The 18,962-nt window shown below is 45.0% G+C and overlaps 1 long non-coding RNA gene across 1 annotated transcript in view; it reads right to left on the reverse strand.

Moving 5' to 3' along the window:
• LOC123583537 overlaps positions 1-18,962 on the reverse strand; it is a 154,062-nt gene that overhangs the window by 27,020 nt on the left and 108,080 nt on the right. The gene's annotated exons all lie outside the window — the stretch shown is intronic.

The following is an 18,962-nucleotide window of genomic DNA, read 5'->3' on the forward strand; positions in this document are numbered from 1 at the left end:
CAACATATCTAAGGTGGCGGCAAGAACAGGTGAGAAAGGAGGTTGTTCTACGGCTGAGGACAGCAAGCCACTGCCGAAGATATATTTTGTTTGAATTGTTCATTTGTAAGACAACAACAACAAAAAAGTATTAGAATTAAATTAGAAACACTGGAAACACCAGATCCAAACTCTACAAGGTAACAGTTGGCTCAAGTTTATTCATATTCATTCCTACCACCCTCTACTGTCTCCCTGTTATAAAGTTGCATGTAAATTGCCATTTGTCACCTTGCTTCCACTATAGTTTTTCTTACAGATCACATGAGGAGGAAAATTGGGGCTCCTGGCTGCCTCAAGTGGTAGAGCATGTGACTCTTGATCTCGAGGTCGAGTCCAAGCCCCACACTGGGTGTAGAGATTACTTTTTTTAAAAAAATTGGGAGTAAAATGAAATGTTTGCATTCATGTCTCTATCAAAACTGGGAAAACAAAAGACAGACTGAAACGGCCACATGCTTCATGAAAATGTTTTACCCATGGCCCACTTTACTCACTTATGGCACATTCTGTGGCTTGTGGGTATTTTAATTTGCATCTTATATTAGTTTTATATTGTAACTATCACAAATTACTGCAGTTTGGTGGCTTAAACACAACACAGATACATTACGACTGTGAAAGTCAGAAATCCAAAAGGGTTTCATTGGACTAGAACAAGGGGTCTACAGGGTCTCTATTGCTTCCGAAGGCTTTTAGGGGAGAAAATTCGGTCCCTTGCCTTTTCCAGCTCCCCTTACTGCCCACATCGCTGGGCTCACGGCCCCCACTCAGGAACCCATCTCTGCTTTTACTCCAATTTCTGCTTATAGCCATCATATCTCTCTCTCACACAGCCCTGCTTCCCTATTGCCCCCTGTATGGGCCCTTGTAATTACATTGGGCCCACCTGGATAATTCACTCCCCTCCTCAAGGCACTCAGTTTAGTCACATCTACAATTCCCTTTGGCCACATAATGTGACACAGTCCCAGGTTCCAGGAATTAGGATGTGGGCATCTTCGGGGAGCCATTATTCTGCTTATCAGATACCCTGTTACAGAGGCCAGGAATTGTTATGCCACTGCTTTCTGAAGAGAAGAAAAGGGGGAGGGGGCCAAAGGAAAAACTAAACATTTCAAAACTTTTGAAAATAATCCAGTTGAAATTCAACTTGCTCAAACTTCTGAACCTGAACAGGGAAATAAGGAAATAGAATGGTGAAGTGGTATTATGTCAACATTTAAATCACTTTCCAAGTCTGGAGAATTTCCACCTTATGAGTTTTGGTGGGAATCAAGACCGCTTTCCATCACAGGGTATGAATATGTTAGATACTGACCTTCCCATCATCCCTTGCAGCTGGGGCTGGCCTGGGATCTGGCTGCACCAATCAGAATGAGTCACAAGGGCTTGGAATTGAGAACTGTTAGCATAGGAAGTAAGGAATAGGCAGCTTCCTCTCTTTGGCCAGGCAAAGGCACCCACAATTTTCTCATCAAAACCCCTAGTTCTAAGGAGAACTAGGGCATTTTTCCTGCTTTGAGCAGGAATGCTTTTTCAATCACTGAGCTTGGTGTTCCAGCCTCACAATCATCCTGTGAACTACCCAATATTTTAAGAAACTCCTTTCCTGTCTAACTCCATTACACTCAACCTCTGCTGCTTGCAATGAAGACCAATGCAGAGAGTGTATGGCTGCAAATTGAGTATATAGGTTAAGATAGGTTAAGATATAGGTTAAGAGCTCTGGACTCAACCAGAGCTGAGTTCAGGTCCTAGATCTACCCCTTTCTAGCAGTGTTTTAACCCTGGCCAAGTTACTTAACCTCCCTAAGTTTCAAAGTAATTGTAATGGCACTTACCCTAACTCATAGGTATATGGACACCAAACAGGATAACACAAGTGAAGGACTTAGTCCAATGCTTAGTACATAGTGATAGATAGCTAGGTAAATAGCAGCTACTATTAATTTTAAAGCCTTTGAGTTAAAAATGTCAGCAAAGAATACCAATCCCTCAATATTCATTCTCCTCTTTTTCTTTGGTAATAGAAGCCCAGTTTTAGACGGGTATATGGCCACATGGAATAAGGCCTATCCCAGACTCCTCTGAAAGCTTAATGTTCCTGTGTGACTTGGTTCTGGCCAAGAGGGTATAAGCTGAAACAAGCAACTTCCAGAAAATGTCCTTAAAGAGAGCAGACGTGCTCTAATTTGTTTCTTCCTCTGTTACTTGGAATGCAAATATAATGGCTGGAGCTTGGACAGCTTTGTTAGGCCATGAGGTGGAAGCCAAGGGCTAAGTAGAGTGAAGTGGCAAGATAAAAGTGTCTGAGAACCGTGGAATGCGTTCACAACCCCGGTACTGATTACCTTCAGGTCTCCTTTACTCCATAGAGAAGTGAACTTCCATATTGTGTAAGCCTGTGGTATTTTGGATTACCATCACTCACAGCTGATATCACTCACACCTAATTGATATCAGAGTCCTTCCTACAACATCCCTAGTGGTGAGTCAACTGACTTTTGTTCGAACACTTTGAGTTATGAAAGCTTTGCTACCTGACAAGGAGCAAATTACCTTCTATTTTTAAAAGTTGCTTTTGTATTATATAGTTAATATATGAATCTATTGTGATAAAAAAAAACATGTAAAAAATGTTTTAATGTTTATTTGTTTTTGAGGAAGAGGTGGGTGGAGGGGCAAGGGAAAGGGACAGAGGATCGGAAGCAGGCTTCGTACTGACAGCAGCAAGCCCAATGCAGGGCTCGAACTTATGAACTGTGAGATCATGACCTGAGCTGAAGTCAGATGCTTAACCAACTGAGTCACCCACATGCCCCCCAAAAATGATATATTTTAAAGTATGAAATTCCCCATCATTCCCACTTCCATGGATTTCCTTCCTCAAAACTAACCATGGTCGGGGCACCTGGTGGCTCAGTTGAGCATCTGATTCTTGATTTCGGCTCAGGCCGTGATCTCGTGGTTCATGAGCTGGAACCCCACATCATCATCAGAGCCTGCTTGGGATTCTCTCTCTCTCCCTCTCTCTCTGCCCCTCCCGAGTGCTCTCCCACTCTCTGCCTCAAAATAAATAAATAAAACTTTTAAAAAAGAACCGACCATGGTCAACAGTCCAGTTATGTCTTTCTGGTCCAATCTCAATACAATTACATTCATACCAGTAGTGTAATAGTAGTGAGAATGCAGAGAAGGGACCCGACAAAAGAGAACCCACAGTACTCAATACCTGATGAGATAAGAGAATGGTGGAATTGAGAAGGGAGAACAGTCAAATAGGCAATCCAGGAGTCAAGCCGAGGTGAAACTGGGCAGGATGAGGAGGCACAGCAGAAAAAAGAAGAGGAGAAAGGATAATTACCAGCCCAGTTCTGGGCAGTTTCATCTCCAGAAGTTGGCTGAATCCACAGGCACGTGTCTGAGAGGTTCAGAATTGAGGGTGAGGAATGCAGTCTCCTGCAAAGAGCTGGAGCTCAGAGGAGAATGCGGTGATGTCGGGGGGGGGGGGGGGGGGTGGAATGGAGTTGGGGAGGGGAGGAGAGAAGGACCGCAGGCAGATTTGTGGGGGGAACACCTGCCTTTAGAGAGGTGAAGAGAAAAAGCAACCAGAACAGAAAGCAAATAGGTAGTTAGAAAGGGGAGGGCAGATTTCCTTAAAATAAGAATGTATTACTTTTTTTTAAGCTTAAAATAATGAAATGAAAACTGAAGCGAGAAAGAACACGAGACACCTCAGCAGTCTGTAGGTGAATGAGGATGAATGAGGTCACTGGGAAATTTTGAGAACAGCCATTTCCCTGAGCAGCGATGGTGGACACAGATTACACACAATGGAGGAGCAGGTGGGTGGGGTGGGAGTGGAGAGCTGAGCACATCCACCATTAGTTAGGACAGGCTAAACTCCAGATGAACCCACATCTCAGTTTTTTTAACACAATAAAGGTTTGCTTCTTATTCCCGTGAAGCCTGAGATGGGTCAAATTCGCATCTTCCAGCTGTGCCTTCCTGGACACAAGGCAGAGGAAGTAGACAGCAATGGAAGTGAGAAGCGGGCTTTTTTTTCCCTCCAGTTTTATTGAGGTATAATTGACAAATAAATTTGTATATATTTAAAGTGTAAAATGTGATGATTTGATATACATATATTTTGTGAAATGATTACCATAATCAGGTTAATTAACACATCAATCACCTCACCTAGTTATCTTTTTTGTGGTGTGGTGAGAATGCTTAAGATCTAATCTCTTAGCAACTTTCAAGTGTACGATACAGCTTGACTACAGACGCCATGCCGTCCATCAGATCCCTAGAATTTATTCATCCTATAACCTAAGGCTTATTGACCAGCATCCCCCCATCTTCCCCAGCCCACAGCCCCTGGTAAACACCATTCTACTCTCTAGGACTTGGAATTTTTTTAATCTTTTTTTTAATCCCACATATAGGGAGACCAAACAGTATTTGTCTTTCTCAGTCTGGCTTATTTCATTTAGCATAATGTCTTCTAGCTCCACCCACGTTGTTGCAAATGGCAGCACTTCCTTCTTTTTCCTGGCTGAATAATATCCCCGTGTGTGTGTGTGTGTGTGTGTGTGTGTACCACATCTTCTTCTTTTTTTTTTTTTTTTTAACGTTTATTTATTTTTGAGACAGAGAGAGACAGAGCATGAATGGGGGAGAGTCAGAGAGAGGGAGACACAGAATCTGAAACAGGCTCCAGGCTCTGAGCTATCAGCACAGAGCCCGACGTGGGGCTCGAACTCATGGACCGCGAGATCATGACCTGAGCCGAAGTCGGCCGCCTAACCGACTGAGCCACCCAGGCGCCCCTGTACCACATCTTCTTTATCCATTTGTCTGTTGATGGACACTTAGGTTGTTTCCATATCTTGACCATTGTGAATAAGGCTACAATGAACACAGAAATGTAGATACTGCTTCATTTTCATTTCCCTCAGATATATACCCAGAAGGATTATATGGTACTTCTATTCACTTTATTTATTTTTAAATGTTTGTTTATTTTTGAGAGAGAGAAAGAGTGCAAACGGGAGAGGTATAGGCAGAGGAGAAGACAGAGAATCAGAAACAGGCTCCGGGCTCTGAGCTGTCAGCATACAGCCCAACACGGGGCTCGAACTCACAAACTATGAGATCATGATCTGAGCAAGAAGTCGGATGCTCGACCCACTGAGCCACCCAGTTGTCCCTGGTAGTTCTATTTTAAGTTTTTTGAAGAACCTCCACACTGTTTTCCATTGTAGCTGCACCAATTTACATTCCCAACAACAGGCACTGGTTCTTTTTTTTTTTTTTTTTACCTCGATGTGGAAGCTACACCTGTTCGGCTTTGTCCTCTATGCCACAACATGTCATCCACTTCTTTCCATAACTTTAAGGGAAGATTTAAAAAGGTTGATACTCCTGGGACACCTGGGTGGCTCAGTCGGTTGAGCATCAGACTTCGGCTTGGGTCGTGGTTCATGGGTTCAAGCCCCACGTTGGGCTCTGTGCTGACAGCTCAGAGCCTAGAGCCTGCTTCGGATTCTGTGTCTCCCTCTCTCTCTGCCCCCCTCCCATTTGCTCTGTCTCTCTCTCTCTCTCTCTCTCTCTCTCTCTCTCTCAGAAATGAATAGACACTGAAAGAAAAAAAAATGTTTTTAAATGGTTGATACTCCCTACAGTCAGAGTAGGCAGTGAGCTAGCCATGTCTTTTGAACAGTTTGTTTAATCTATTTTATTTATAACACTTTGTATAAACATGAAAGAAGTGGTTTCAGCAACTTCCACTGTAACTTTGGACTCCAGCAAAGTTTGCACTTACAGTCCCAGCTCTGCCTGGGGACAGATTTAAACTGGCAGAAGAAATGAACGGCACTGCAGCCCAGCTCCCTCCACGTGCACCCTGCTGCAGGGACATTTTTGCTAGTGGCCCAAGGTCAAACTGTCTGGGCATGATGAGCTCATGGTATGTGCTATGCCTGGGCCTGTCCTTTCTCTGTCCCTCCATGCTGTTTGCTTTTCATTAGGAGTCTCAAAAATGCTCTGTGACCCCTCGACGACTACAATCACCATTCACCGGGTGCTGTTGTGCTCCTGAAATGTGCACTGTCCCACTGAAACCTCACAGGAGCTCTGCAGAGCAGGTATTACTCTTAGTTTACAGAAGGCCAGAGAATTTAGGCAAATGATAAAGATTCCATAGGTGCAAAGAGCATGGCTGAGCTTCACAGCTCAGCCCATTTTTCTCCAAGGCCCGAGCACTTTCTAGTGGTCCACCTAGCCTCCTGGCTAAAGGACATGATAAGAAAAATGAAAATAGATCAACAATAATCTCCTTAGAGCATTACACAATGGCCTTTCCAATAGAGTCTGTTTCCTCAAGGAAAGAACATAGGAAGGGAGGGCGGGACAGAGACAGACACTTTAGATATTGCTTGGAACACTCTATGCATGGTTTCAATATCTGAAGCTGTGTTGTCCTCTGTTTTAAGAGCTACTGGTCTGTGCCCAGGCTGAGCATAGGACAGGGCCCTGAGAAACAGCAGCGGAGAAGTGGGAGGAAAACGGGGAGAGAGGTAACACAAATACCAGGGGCACACAGGAGACCCTGAGCTCTCCACGCCAACGTCACCAGCCTATTAACAGGGTGCAATAATTTAAACACATCAGAGATTGGCATTTGGAGCTAAAGGGAGAATGCTAGAGGTTTGGCTTAAAACAGAAAAATAAACTTGCTTTTTCCTCTTCCTCCTAAAGCTTGTCCTAGGCTGCAAGTGCAAAGACACTTAGCCACGGAGGCTCCGGTGGCTCCTTTCACCCGCTGTTTGCAGGAAGGAAGTGACAGTCCCACATCACAGAAGCCCTCAGCTCATCCGCTTTCTCGGCTAGCAGACTTCATTTCCAGCTTCACCTCACAGCCACTTGTGAGCCCATCCCTGATGCCCAGAACAGCCTCTGAGCCCACATTTGTATGTCAGTGTGCGTACGTGAGTCCCTTCTCGTGCTGCGACTCAAACTAAATCAAGTACTATTTTCAGTCTGAGCAGCTGCCAGGTTTTCACGGCCAGGTTAGTGGAGGCGGCTCTTCACGCCCTACATGAACTGGTGTGAAACACGAAGAGCACATCGGAGGAGATCAAAACCTTCAGCCTTTCAGGAAATACAAGTTTCAGACACTCCACATCAGTGATATCACTACAAAGATAGACAATTTTCCTTATTGCCAAAGCCCGTTGGAAGGAGCCGCAATGGCCGGGTACATCTTGCACAGGTTTTGAAGTCCTGATGTGATAGGGGGGCAGGGATTCGTGTGTCCCCAGCCCAGGCTCCCACAGCACCTACAGGACACTGAGGGGAGAAGTCAACATGCAGTATATGGTGGGCATTAGCTCCGGGTCCCAGCCTCGGCAACAACTGTGACTCCGAGAGTAGGACTCAGGAGAGGAGATAGCTCTGATTTTAAGATATGACTCAAGTCACCAGAGGCCTTATTTTCCCTTGGCCCTTAAATTCCAAGTTCATAGGGACTCCTCAGGAATAAGTATGGACTCAACTATAAGGCACAGACCAATGGGGTCCCCTGGCAGACCCTATGAATAGGGTCAACGGCCTCAAATATTTTGCGTGGGTCATGCTGACCCAGTCCTCAGTGGGGGTGGATGGAAGGTTATATGCTTCCCAAAAAAGGGTACGGACGAGTACAGCACTTTAGTGAGGGAATGGTTTAACCCAAGCCATGATGTACCTGAAGAAGCAACTCAAGTTCCACCCCAAAACCATATATTAAGTTCAATCTACTCCCAATGGTGTTTTCTTCCCAAAAGAAACCTGGGAACTGGTTCGACAAAATAAACCCAGTCTGGGCCAGGGCCAACCTGACTGCCTTTAAAAGGGAATGGAGGCAGCGGGTGTGGATGGAAGGCAGGAGAGGGGAAGGAGGGTTAATTTGGGGCTCCCATGAAGGAGAAATCTGGCCTTTTTGTGCCTTGGCCATACCCTCCACCCTGTCCTCAGCACATTCTGTTACCCTAGCCTAACCCCTGCTATTGCCGGTGTCCTTTCTCAGGCTACGAGTCTTGGTCTTGCTCAACTGAGGGAAGTCAGGGAAGGTTCCGGAACTCACACGAAGCAACCTGAAGAGATGGCTCAGAGCCTGGCTCTCCTGACTTCTATCCCAGTGGTCTTTCTTACCAGAACATAGATGAATGACCCGGTCTCTTCTGTCACAAAGAGCAATATTGACAAAAATATCCCGGGGACCTCTACAGTTGCATTCAGTAATGTAATCATTCTGTGAGTCAACTAAGTTCCAACTCCAAGGACACACGGTGAGGGCCCACCTGTCCCTTCTGACTCCTCTCCCCTTTACGCGTGAACTGCAGAGGAAAGAGCACCTTCCCACTCGGCAGAGAAGGCTGAAGCAAAAGGCCTGAAGTGACGGGGCCAAAGGTCACACGAGCAGCTGGTGCTGGAAATGACCGTGGACAGAAACTGCGGCACCACCCGCATCACAGCAAGTCTCGCCTCTCAGCGCAGAACCTGCGGGCAGCGGACCTGTACCCAAAAGCCCGGTCGTCCTTGACACTGAGCATGCAGCCAGATCGCCCTTCCCTGCTGTGCACCCACTGTATAAAAATGTGCCGTCCAGGCCCTGCGAGGGGACAAGCCAGCTGATGCATTAAGTAGAGTCTAAGGGTGGGAGCCAGACTTTACATCTTCTTGCCTCAGGTCAAGTTCTGTAAACTTAAAGTTTTAACCCACAAAAATGTTTCCAGGGCTGAGAAATTTCAGGGCAGGTAGGACAGGCGGGCTTAGCCCTGGAATCTCTTGGGAGGCTCAACGCTGCCCCCTCTGGAGCAGGAACTAAGGCCAGGGACTTGTGGCTCCCAGCTGCTCAGGGGGACTCTGTCCACAGGCCCAGATCACCTCTGGAAGTTTCTGACCAGCGGTGAGCTCCTTTGAGCCCAAGTGTGGCAGGTCGCTGGAGGCCTCCCAATATGCAGAGAGCAATCTGCTGCCTGACACGTTCACCCTGGCTGGCTGGCTGCTTTGCATGCCTATGGGGCAAGCAGGCTATTTTTGAGCAGATTTCATAACCCCCTTTCTAGCTGCTGCGGCTGTTGATTGCACATGTGTTTCCAGCTCCGTTCCTGTGGTGAGAATGTTTACAGAGATGCACATTATCAGAGAATGTAAAGAAAGCAAGATTGAGACATTAGGAGCACAATTTCCATGTCTAGACATAGCTCGCACGGCCAGCATCTGCTCCAGAGTCCCCGGAATGAGCAACTTGGGCTGATCATTCCCTGAGCCATTCACCCCACCCCAAGGCTTCTCCTGCGTGTCCGCGGTAGGGGCAGCGGGTGAGGAGAGCGCTCTGGCATCCTTTCTGAGAATAAACCAGGCGTGCATTTCAGAGTACTGTGGGAGGAAAACAATCAAAGTATCGGAAAAATCTGTGAAAGTTGGGTACGATTTTTCTTTTTGTAATCTTCGATCTCAAGCCCATTCCACCCTCTGTGACAGGCTGCCTGGAGGGTCGTCACCACATTGGTCGTTTATTTATTTACCCCGGTCTGCTTTCGTCTCCTTTGCTTACCTCCTGTCAGCCCAGTGACAAGCCTGCTCACCTATTTTGTTTTTAATTTATCCCCTTGCTCGTCTTTTCTGCCTTCGCCCACTGTGCTCAGGCTCTGTCAGAAAGCACTGTTTCCCTGTTAGATTCAGCTTTCACTTCTGAGCCCCTCCATGTTCCAACAACCAGCTCCATCGATCCTTCTTTCGAACCTTTGATTCCATTTGTTACGTGCCCCTTTCGCCCTGTTCTTCTCTCTTGGCTCCTGTCATGTCCTGTGTCATGATTGCCCATCATAAGCCACCTCAGGGCAGGATCTGTGTCAACTAACCTTTATTACCACCCTCACCCCATTCTGGGATGGTGTTTTCAAGAAAAATAGTACCTAGCCAACAGTCATCAACAGCTGAGACTATACGGCAGGTGCTGGACTGATGCTCTACGTGCATTTTTTAAATTTCCACTTAATCCTCACAACAGTCTTCTGAGGAGGCTGCTGAGATTTCCCCAAGTTCACACACAAAGAAGCTGGAGCTTTGAGAGGTAAAGTTATCTGCCCAAGCACAAGCAGCCAACAGTGGCAGAAAAGGCTTCAACTTTTGATCTGTTTCACTTCGGAATTTAGGGATGAACAAATGAATATTCAAGATACCCAGCCTTCTGGTCATTTTGCTTCTCATATTTGCTTCTGGGGTTTGTTTGTTTGTTTGTAACTTTCAAGGAAAGTAGAACCCTGAAGAGAGTTCTTCCATCTAAAACCAGAAATCAACCCTCTATTCTCCTAACAGGTACTGGGGACTTAATGTACTTTTCCTTACACAGCACGGCAGAGCAAGGACTGTGCCCTCACTGGCTCCCTCACCACGAGGCCCTAGGATGACATCACTGCCCCCTTCACAGGTGTCCCCAGCAGCATACACGGCCAAGGAAGGCCAGGCCCCTTGCTCATCAGAGCTTGCTCAATACCAACTGCGGCTTACAGGGGGATAAACTGAGGCAAGACCATGATTTCCCCAGAAATATCAGAAGACAGGCCAAGAAAAGCACCAAAGATGGTCAGTGCTCTTCCCATTTATAAAATAATGAGCAAATTTTCTGTCACAGTGACTGCAGAAGCCTAAATCTCTCTTAAATTCTTTCAAAACAAAAATTTTTTTTTAATGTTTATTTATTTTTGAGAGAGACAGAAGCAGAACACGAGCGGGAGAGAGGGAGACACAGAATCCAAAGCAGGTTCCAGGCTCTAAGCTGTCAGCACAGAGCCCGATGCGGGACTCGAACCCATGAACTGTAAGATCATGACCTGAGCCAAAGTTGGATGCCCAACCAACTGAGCCACCCGGGTGCCCCTCTCTTAAATTCTTTCATAAATCTGACTTCCATGGCCTAAAAGAGCCGAAAGAGAGCAGCTAATATAGTTGAGCTACCAGCCTGAGAGGAGAAACGAGCTTAAATCAGAATCTTAACCCACACCCATCTCTTCCAATCCGTGGTCTTGCGACCTGTTATCCAAGATGACAGTTTTCATGGTTTGATAGAGGAACACCATGCCAGCCCTTCTCTGGTGGCCACCACTGGGGTTGGGGGTATGGAGGGCCCACGAAAAGGCATCAAGGGCAACTGAGGGACGACCACTTCGGTCATACTTCTGCCCTACCTCTCCCAACCCAAGCTCTGGCCTATATGTGAATTGCACCCTGCTGACCCTGACTCTGCCTTGCTGCCTGGTTTCCCAGGCTCAATTCTATCTAACAAGAGTGCCCTCAGCTCCTCGCAGGTGCTCACACCTGTCCCTTCGAGAGACAGGGAGCCAGGATACTGGAAAGGGCTATGAAGATCAAGGGGTCACCGTCTCTCCCCTGCTGTTGAAAGAGAATCCAGAATTCCTACAGCTCTTCCCATCGTCACTCCTCTAAAAGAGGAAGAATTCTTACTTCCTAGAAAAGAGGCTCAGTGATCCACATAATAAAAGGAAGGGTCCTGGGAAGCAGGGAGAAGAGAGGAGAAAGGAGGGGGCTGTGGGTTTGGTACATGAGAAGCTCCAGAACAGCTTCCAGAAGGCTGGAGGACTGGCCAGAGAAGAAGACAGGGAAGTTCTGTCTATGTGGGTTATGAAGTGGATCCTGTTTAGTATTCTTAGACTCTGATAAACAATGATTTTTTTTAAGTTTGTTTATTTATTTATTTACAGATAGAGAGAGAGAGCACAAGCCAGCACAAGCAGGCGAGGGGCAGAGACAGAGGAGAGAGAGAATTGCAAGCAGGCTCTGCACTGTCAGTGCGGAACCTGACACTGAGCCTGAGCCAAAATCAAGAGTGGGATGCTTAACCTACCGAGCCACCAGGCGCCCCCTGAATTGTGTTGCTTTAGATGTAGTTTCATGCAAAAACTAAGTCATGTGGCTCTGTTCTCAAAACATATAAAAGGAAGGGGCACCTGGGTGGCTCAATCAGTTAAGCGTCTGACTTCGGCTCAGGTCATGATCTCGCGGTTGGTGGGTTCTAGCCGCACGTGGGGCTCTGTGCTGACAGCTCCGAGCCTGGAGCCTGCTTCGGATTCTGTGTCTCCCTCTCTCTCTGCCCCTCCCCTGCTCATGCTCTGTCTCTCTCTCTCAAAAATAAATAAAACATTTAAAAAAACTTTTTTTTTAATTATAAAAGGAAATGTTTCAAACTTCTTGACATCTTTAATACAGAAAGACAATTACCAGTTCGAAGTCCTGTGCCCAGGATTGCTCCCTGGATTCTTTCATTCTTGGCTTCTTCCCTTTCCTCCTCCCGATATAGACTACAGTAGAGGAGAATCTGGCTCCTTAAGAACAGGTAAGATTTCCCTCTTCCTGCAGATGGCGGCCTGGTACGATCCAAGGCGCGGTACCTGAGGAGGACCCAACGCAGATGCACAACCCAGGGGCCAGCAGGAAATGTTCCCCTTCCGGGAACTGGCTCCTTTTGCACACTCGATGGGGCTGGCGCGGGTTTAAGCACTTTCTGCAACCATCGGTGCCTCACGTGGAGGCGCGTCGGCTGGAAAAGCTTTTCAGTCCAAGCAGGGCCCTCGCCCCAGGGTGCGAACAGGAGTTCAAAGTCCTACACGGGATGGGAGAGCCCGACTCTAAAGGCAAGGTTGAAATCTTCATCTTGGAGAGACGCCGTACCAGAAGCATGCCAAAAGGCTGATTCGCATTTTGGCTGCGAAGCCACGAAGGAAACAGTGTGGAAGCACAATGATGCTCAGCCTAGAAACCATGAAGTCTCTCGAAAGAGAGAAAGAATGTTCATTCCGGTGCTTTGCTCTCCACCGCAGTGTAGATCAGCCTGGGGGAAGCCATGCAGTCACCGGAAATAGGTTGGGAGACTGTCCAGGAGCCTGTTACCAAAACAGTGTGATCTTTGCGACTCGGGCCTCAGCGCAGGGGGCGTGGTCTGGGTCAGGGGCCTTGCCGTCCGAAGCTAAGTCTGAACTCTGCCTTTGCTCCTGCGGCTAAGGCGAAACTAGTGTTGTCAGTGTCCTACCCACCTTTCTCCTGCATAGACGCTTATTTAAAGATTCAAACATGGGGAACCTGGGTGGCTCAGTCGGTTAAGCGGCCGACTTCGGCTCAGGTCATGATCTCGCGGTCCGTGAGTTTGAGCCCCGCGTCAGGCTCTGTGCTGACAGCTCAGAGCCTGGAGCCTGTTTCAGATTCTGTGTCTCCTTCTCTCTGACCCTCCCCCGTTCATGCTCTGTCTCTCTCTGTCTCAAAAATAAATAAACGTTAAAAAAAAAAATTAAAAAAAAAAAAAAAAGATTCAAACATGAGTTATAATTAAAAAAAAAAACTTAAAAAAAACATATATAGATATATACATAGATATAGATTAGTATTGTCAAGGAAGGCAATCTCGGTTTGCTTCCTCCAGGATGAGAAAACCAAGAATTCCAAATGGCTGGATCTAATTTTTCACAGTGTTTTGTCTTAGGTGAGCGTGGCTAGAATCTTTAAAGTTCCAGGAAGCTTTTGTAGATTGGGAAGAACATTACTGTCTATTCTTTCATTGATGCTGATTTTGAAAAAAAAAAAAAAATCCATTGATATTAAACAAGATTTATTTTTAAAAAATATAATAGGTGGGATTTCTGATCCACAGTGGTGAGCCCAAAATTGGTGCACAATAAATGGTTACTGACTTGAATTAAAAATTCAACTGCCAAAAAATTCATGTCATGAGAAGATGCTTACAAAATTATGTCATATAATAAAAGGACATCAAACTATATCATCTAATCTCAATTTCTGTAAAAGAAAATATGTGTATATTCACACATACATATAAAAAACGGAATAACCAAAATACGTAGAGTTGAGTAGTTTTGTTTGATGGGAGTTTTTTGATGTTGTGGTTTTATTTTGGTTTTTGGTCTATGTATTATCCAAATTTTCTATTATAAATGTGTAGCTTCCCCCCAGAAAACACTTTTAATTTTTTTATTATTTAATTATTTTTTAATGTTTTTCTTTTAGGAGACATATCCAGGAAAACGTTTCTACAGCCAACATCTGCAGAAATCACTGACTTGCTCTCTTCTAGGAGTTTTATGGCTTCAGGTCTCACATTTAGGTCTTTCATCCAGTTTGAGTTTACTTTTGTATATCATGGGAGAAAGTGGTCCAGTTTCATTCTTTTGAAGAAAACACTTAAAAAAATTTTTTTTTAATTTTAAGTAAATTCTCCCCCACACATGGGACTCAAACTCACAACCCCAAGATCAAGAATCACACTTTACAGACTGAGCCAGCCAGGCGGCCCCGAAGAAAACATTTTTTAAAAGGCAAGAATATTAAGGTCTGGTGCCTTTGGATGATAGGATAGGTCTTTTGAGGAGAGAATAGTCTAAGCATAGACCTGAGAGCCTGAGAAGGTCTCAGGCAGGGAAAAATTGAAAAACTGAAAAAACCAGTCCCCACATTCGCTGTGGCCACCTTCCTGGCAATGGTAGAACATTCTGTGCTGGTGGGTAAGCAAGGACAGGAGCACTCTTCTTTCAGTTAGGAAAACAGATTTGTTGTTAATCAAATGGAAATGCAAACCTCCCCAAAAGAAATATTCCTCTTCAGAACAACCAGAGCATTAGGTTTCTTTCTTAACATTTATCTCTCCACTTTGCATCAATTCATAGGAAAGACAAGAGAACTGACAGTGAAATCAAAAGGTATAAATTCAGGACCTGGCTGTACCACTACTAGTTCAGGGACACTGAGCAAGTCATTAGTCCTTTTCAAATCTCACTTTTCCTGCCATTCAAAGAATGTTGTACAATAAGAATAATAAAAGGGAAAGGAAGGAAAAACTCAGAACCAAGAAAAAGCAAGAAGAACAAATATGCTCCTTATAAGAGCTGATAGTGCTTCTGTTTTATTTAGAACATCAATATGACTCTGTATTTCCTGGTGTTGTTTCTGTTTGTTGCTATCCAGCATCCAACCATCATTTCTATTAGCCCACAGATCTTCCTCTTAAAGACTGTGCCATTAATCTCAAGAGTGGCTATCCCTCTTGGGATGTCAAAGGGACTAGCGTCCCAAACCAAATCCTGGCCAATCAGAAGTTTCTCTCAAGACTCAAATCTTGACTGAGTGACCCAATATCAGAGAGATGCTTGGACATCTTACTCACCTTGGCCAACAGCGTGTGAACCAGTTTCTGTGGCCTCACTTTCCAGCGTGCCTTTCATACATATCTATTTTCCGAACTCGATCTCTGAGCATTCCATCTATTTGGGAAGCTCCACTCAGACTGTATGACATTCCTTAAGTGACAAGTAAAGTGAAATCTGAAAAGGATAAATAACTTGTCCGCTGTCCCTGAGCAAGTCAGTGATATAGCAGGGCCCTGAATGTATATCTTTTGATTTAAATATCCTTTCAACAAATTCCTCTTTTCTGCCCAAGACAGCTAGAATTGATTACTGTGATTTGCAACCTAGAACCCCAGCTTATTCGCAGGGTAGAAATAGAAACATGATAAGTTACAAAATTCTCATACGTAAAAAGAAGACATAGACCATTTTCTCACAAGAGACAAGGTTTTCTTGGTACTAAATTCAAAAAGCCATTTCTCAAGGGGGAACATGTATGAGAAATGGCATTAAGTAACATAATAGATTATGTACCTATGATGACCAGACACTTTTGGAGAGCCAAGCACTTGGTGTTTTATATCTTGTTTACCTACAGTACCTTGTTCATAATAATGCCCAATATATTTTTGCTGAATAAAAGAATAAATGAATGAGGTAACTTTTTAGAAACTTTTCTCAGCTGGCATTCCCAGTTAGTCTTTTATCACCTTTGTCTAGGAAATACACAAACTTTCATTAAAAAAGCCTTTTCTTCCTCCATTCCTACATATACCTACCAGCATTAGCAGGCCCTACATGATCACCCACACGGTGGGTGTTTTCCTTATCTCCTGATTTGTCCCTCTTCTATCCCTTCCATTCACCTAGCCCAAAGCCAAATGTGGAAGTCCACCTGAGTTGGAGGCCATGGAGCTCAACTCTGACAACTAGACAGACAGCATCTTGGAGGTATGGGGCAAGAAGAGCCAATGGGCAGGAGTAGGCAAAGCAGGACTGTTCCCTGAGGCCAGGAGCCCTTTCCCTATATCCACGACTGGTTTAATAATAAGACAGAAAATGACTTTGAATGCCACCCAAATGACTTTACAGGATTAAACTAGCCAAACCTAAGGTACTGAAGACTGAAAACTACTTCTCAGTGGGGCCTGGGAGCCCCATGTGCAGGACATATCCAAGCTGTCATTTTTCTAAGCCCACGTCTTTTTTCAAACCAATTGTTTAAGGAAGTTTTCTCCTTCTCTATTGAGTCATGTTGATAATAAGATACTCATTTTCCTAAACTGTAGCGATTGTGAATCTTAAAAACTGAACCAATAATCCAATAATATCTTTCAGAAGAATATTTTTTCTCAGGATGTCTGGGTAGTGACCAGGAAGTAGCAGCTTCTATTCACCCTAGATAGGTCATTGCTTGGAGTCCTAGATAGGTCATGGCCTGGAGTCCCTGGCAGGCATTAGATTCCTGATATAAGCTGTGTTTTCTTAAATACCAGGAAACACCAGACGATAGAAACAGCATCATGAAAGGGAAACATCTCGCCACCTTCCCACCTCCTGCCCTCAATTTCCAAGGCAAGCCATGTGCAATCAGAAGACCAACCTGTTCAAGCGTAAGGAACATGGTGTCCTAACAGGACTGTGACCTGCCCCACCACAGCCCTGCTTTGCATTGAGAAATGCAAAGAAACAACTCCTCCTTTCACCTGAAGCCAGTCCCCATAATAGAGTCAAACTGTTTCCATCACCCCTGATGCAAGACATCAAGTCACTGCTGAGTGCATAGAGAAGCGATGGAAGCCATTCAGCTTGGAAGGATCCACATTTCACCATTTCTCTACTATCGAGTAATGTAAAAATATGCTCCAACAGCATCAGGAAAACAAGATATTACAGAAGGTCTGAATTAAAGCTCGGGGCCATCTCGGCTCATTAGCATTTCCATGGATGGCTGGGCAAGTTCCTTCCCGCTGCTTCGCAGGGTAAGAAATTCATTGCCATTGCTTGAGTCTTGCTCACCAAGTCAAAGTAGTTCTCCTTACAGCAGCTAATACAAAAAGGGAGGTGGCAAACTAGAGCCAAGGCCACCAGTGGCCTTCAGTGGAGCCTCAAGGGCTTACCCCTTTGCTTTTTCTATAAAGCACTTATTTAAACTGAAATTTACATGTTTAGCTTCAGTCCAAGGACTGCCTGAGCCCAGCCTATTTTAAACATATAATAATGAAAACTAGAACTACTTTTTTGTCTAGCGTCTCTCAATTTCCCAGGAAGGCAGAAAATATACTCTTGCTTTGTGGCCTGAGGATGCAAATTTACCTACTTGGCCCCAAAGCTATTACTTTCACATATTTCCAGGCATCCATCCCTCTCAGTAATATTTTTCAGAACGCAAAGCTTTAACCAAGCAGGAAAAAAAAGAACTTGCCTGAACACATGGCAATTTTATAAATGTTGAGTTAGGTTAGCTCTCAGGTGTCTGAGAAGTTGGGTAAACATGGGCCAACACTCAACAATCATGTAGCTGTGGTTTTTCTGTTGAAGCCAGAAGATGACAGATGGCTCTGGGCAGCATTTATGTGATCGCTCCAATTTCTTCTCACAAAGGAATCACAATGAAAAGGCAAAATGGCATTTTAAGTACAGTGTTTGACAGGGTTGGGGAGATGGAGGGGGAATGGAGGGTGGGAAGGAAGAAGGAACAGAATTATACACCTGAACACAGAGTCAGGAAGCACTTGTCACTGCGGCCACTTTACCACTCGCCCACACACATCACCATAATAACCACTCAGCGAGCCGGAACAAAAGACAAACCAAAAAGTGGTGTCCAAAGAGAATCTTGACCTGCAATAGTTCACATAAGAATCTACTTCTTTAAGAGCTTTATCAGGCTACTGCCATCTTCAAAGAACATCAGCAGTATCATCACAATCCTAAAATCAATTTGCAACAGGCACTTGAAGCTCTCCCTGGGATGAGAAAGGTGTGATTTGCTTGTCCTTCCCCATTGACCAAGTTTTGATTTTCTAAAATACTTTCCTACCTTGAAGGTAGCTTTCAGAAAGTGGCCCAGTTACAATTCTTCTTGATTCTGAGCCTCCCTCTGATATAGAACATCTTGTTCAAATGGCACAATGGGACAGCATGGCTGGGATGGCCAACAGGACTATGGCCTAGAAGTTGTGGGGCAGGAGCAGGGCAACCTCTCTTTCAATGGCTCTTTACCATCCCCTACTCCGTGTCCATGACATCCTTGATGTTACATGAAAGTCACTGCAGCTCTTCCCCAAAACTGACACTTTGAACATGAAGTTTTCAAAATCATACTAAGGAATATGCTGTAGAATCAGTGTTCTGTATCTTTGCGTTGGGAGTTGAGTTGTTCCAAAAAGAAGCATTTAAACAATTTAGGTGGCACCGACACTTTTATTAAGTCCCATAATTCTCACACCCTCACTGGAAGTGCATGTTATTATGCCCAATCAAAAGACCCTGAAACTGAAGTCGGGAGAGGCCAGCTGTTTTAGCTTAGGTCACACACCAGTACAGGGCAGAGCCAGGCTTGAATCCAGGCCTTCTGACCCTTCCTACCGCATCATAATTGGCTCTCAACTTCCCATGTAAATCAAGGGATGCAGACCCAAAAGCCTTCAGGGGCCATATCGTGCAGAGTCCTAGAGAACCACAGACCTCCTGCACCAAGAGGCAGTTGCTACACAG

The sequence above is a fragment of the Leopardus geoffroyi genome, chromosome B3, assembly GCF_018350155.1.
Source record: "Leopardus geoffroyi isolate Oge1 chromosome B3, O.geoffroyi_Oge1_pat1.0, whole genome shotgun sequence".
Lineage (NCBI taxonomy): Eukaryota > Metazoa > Chordata > Mammalia > Carnivora > Felidae > Leopardus > Leopardus geoffroyi.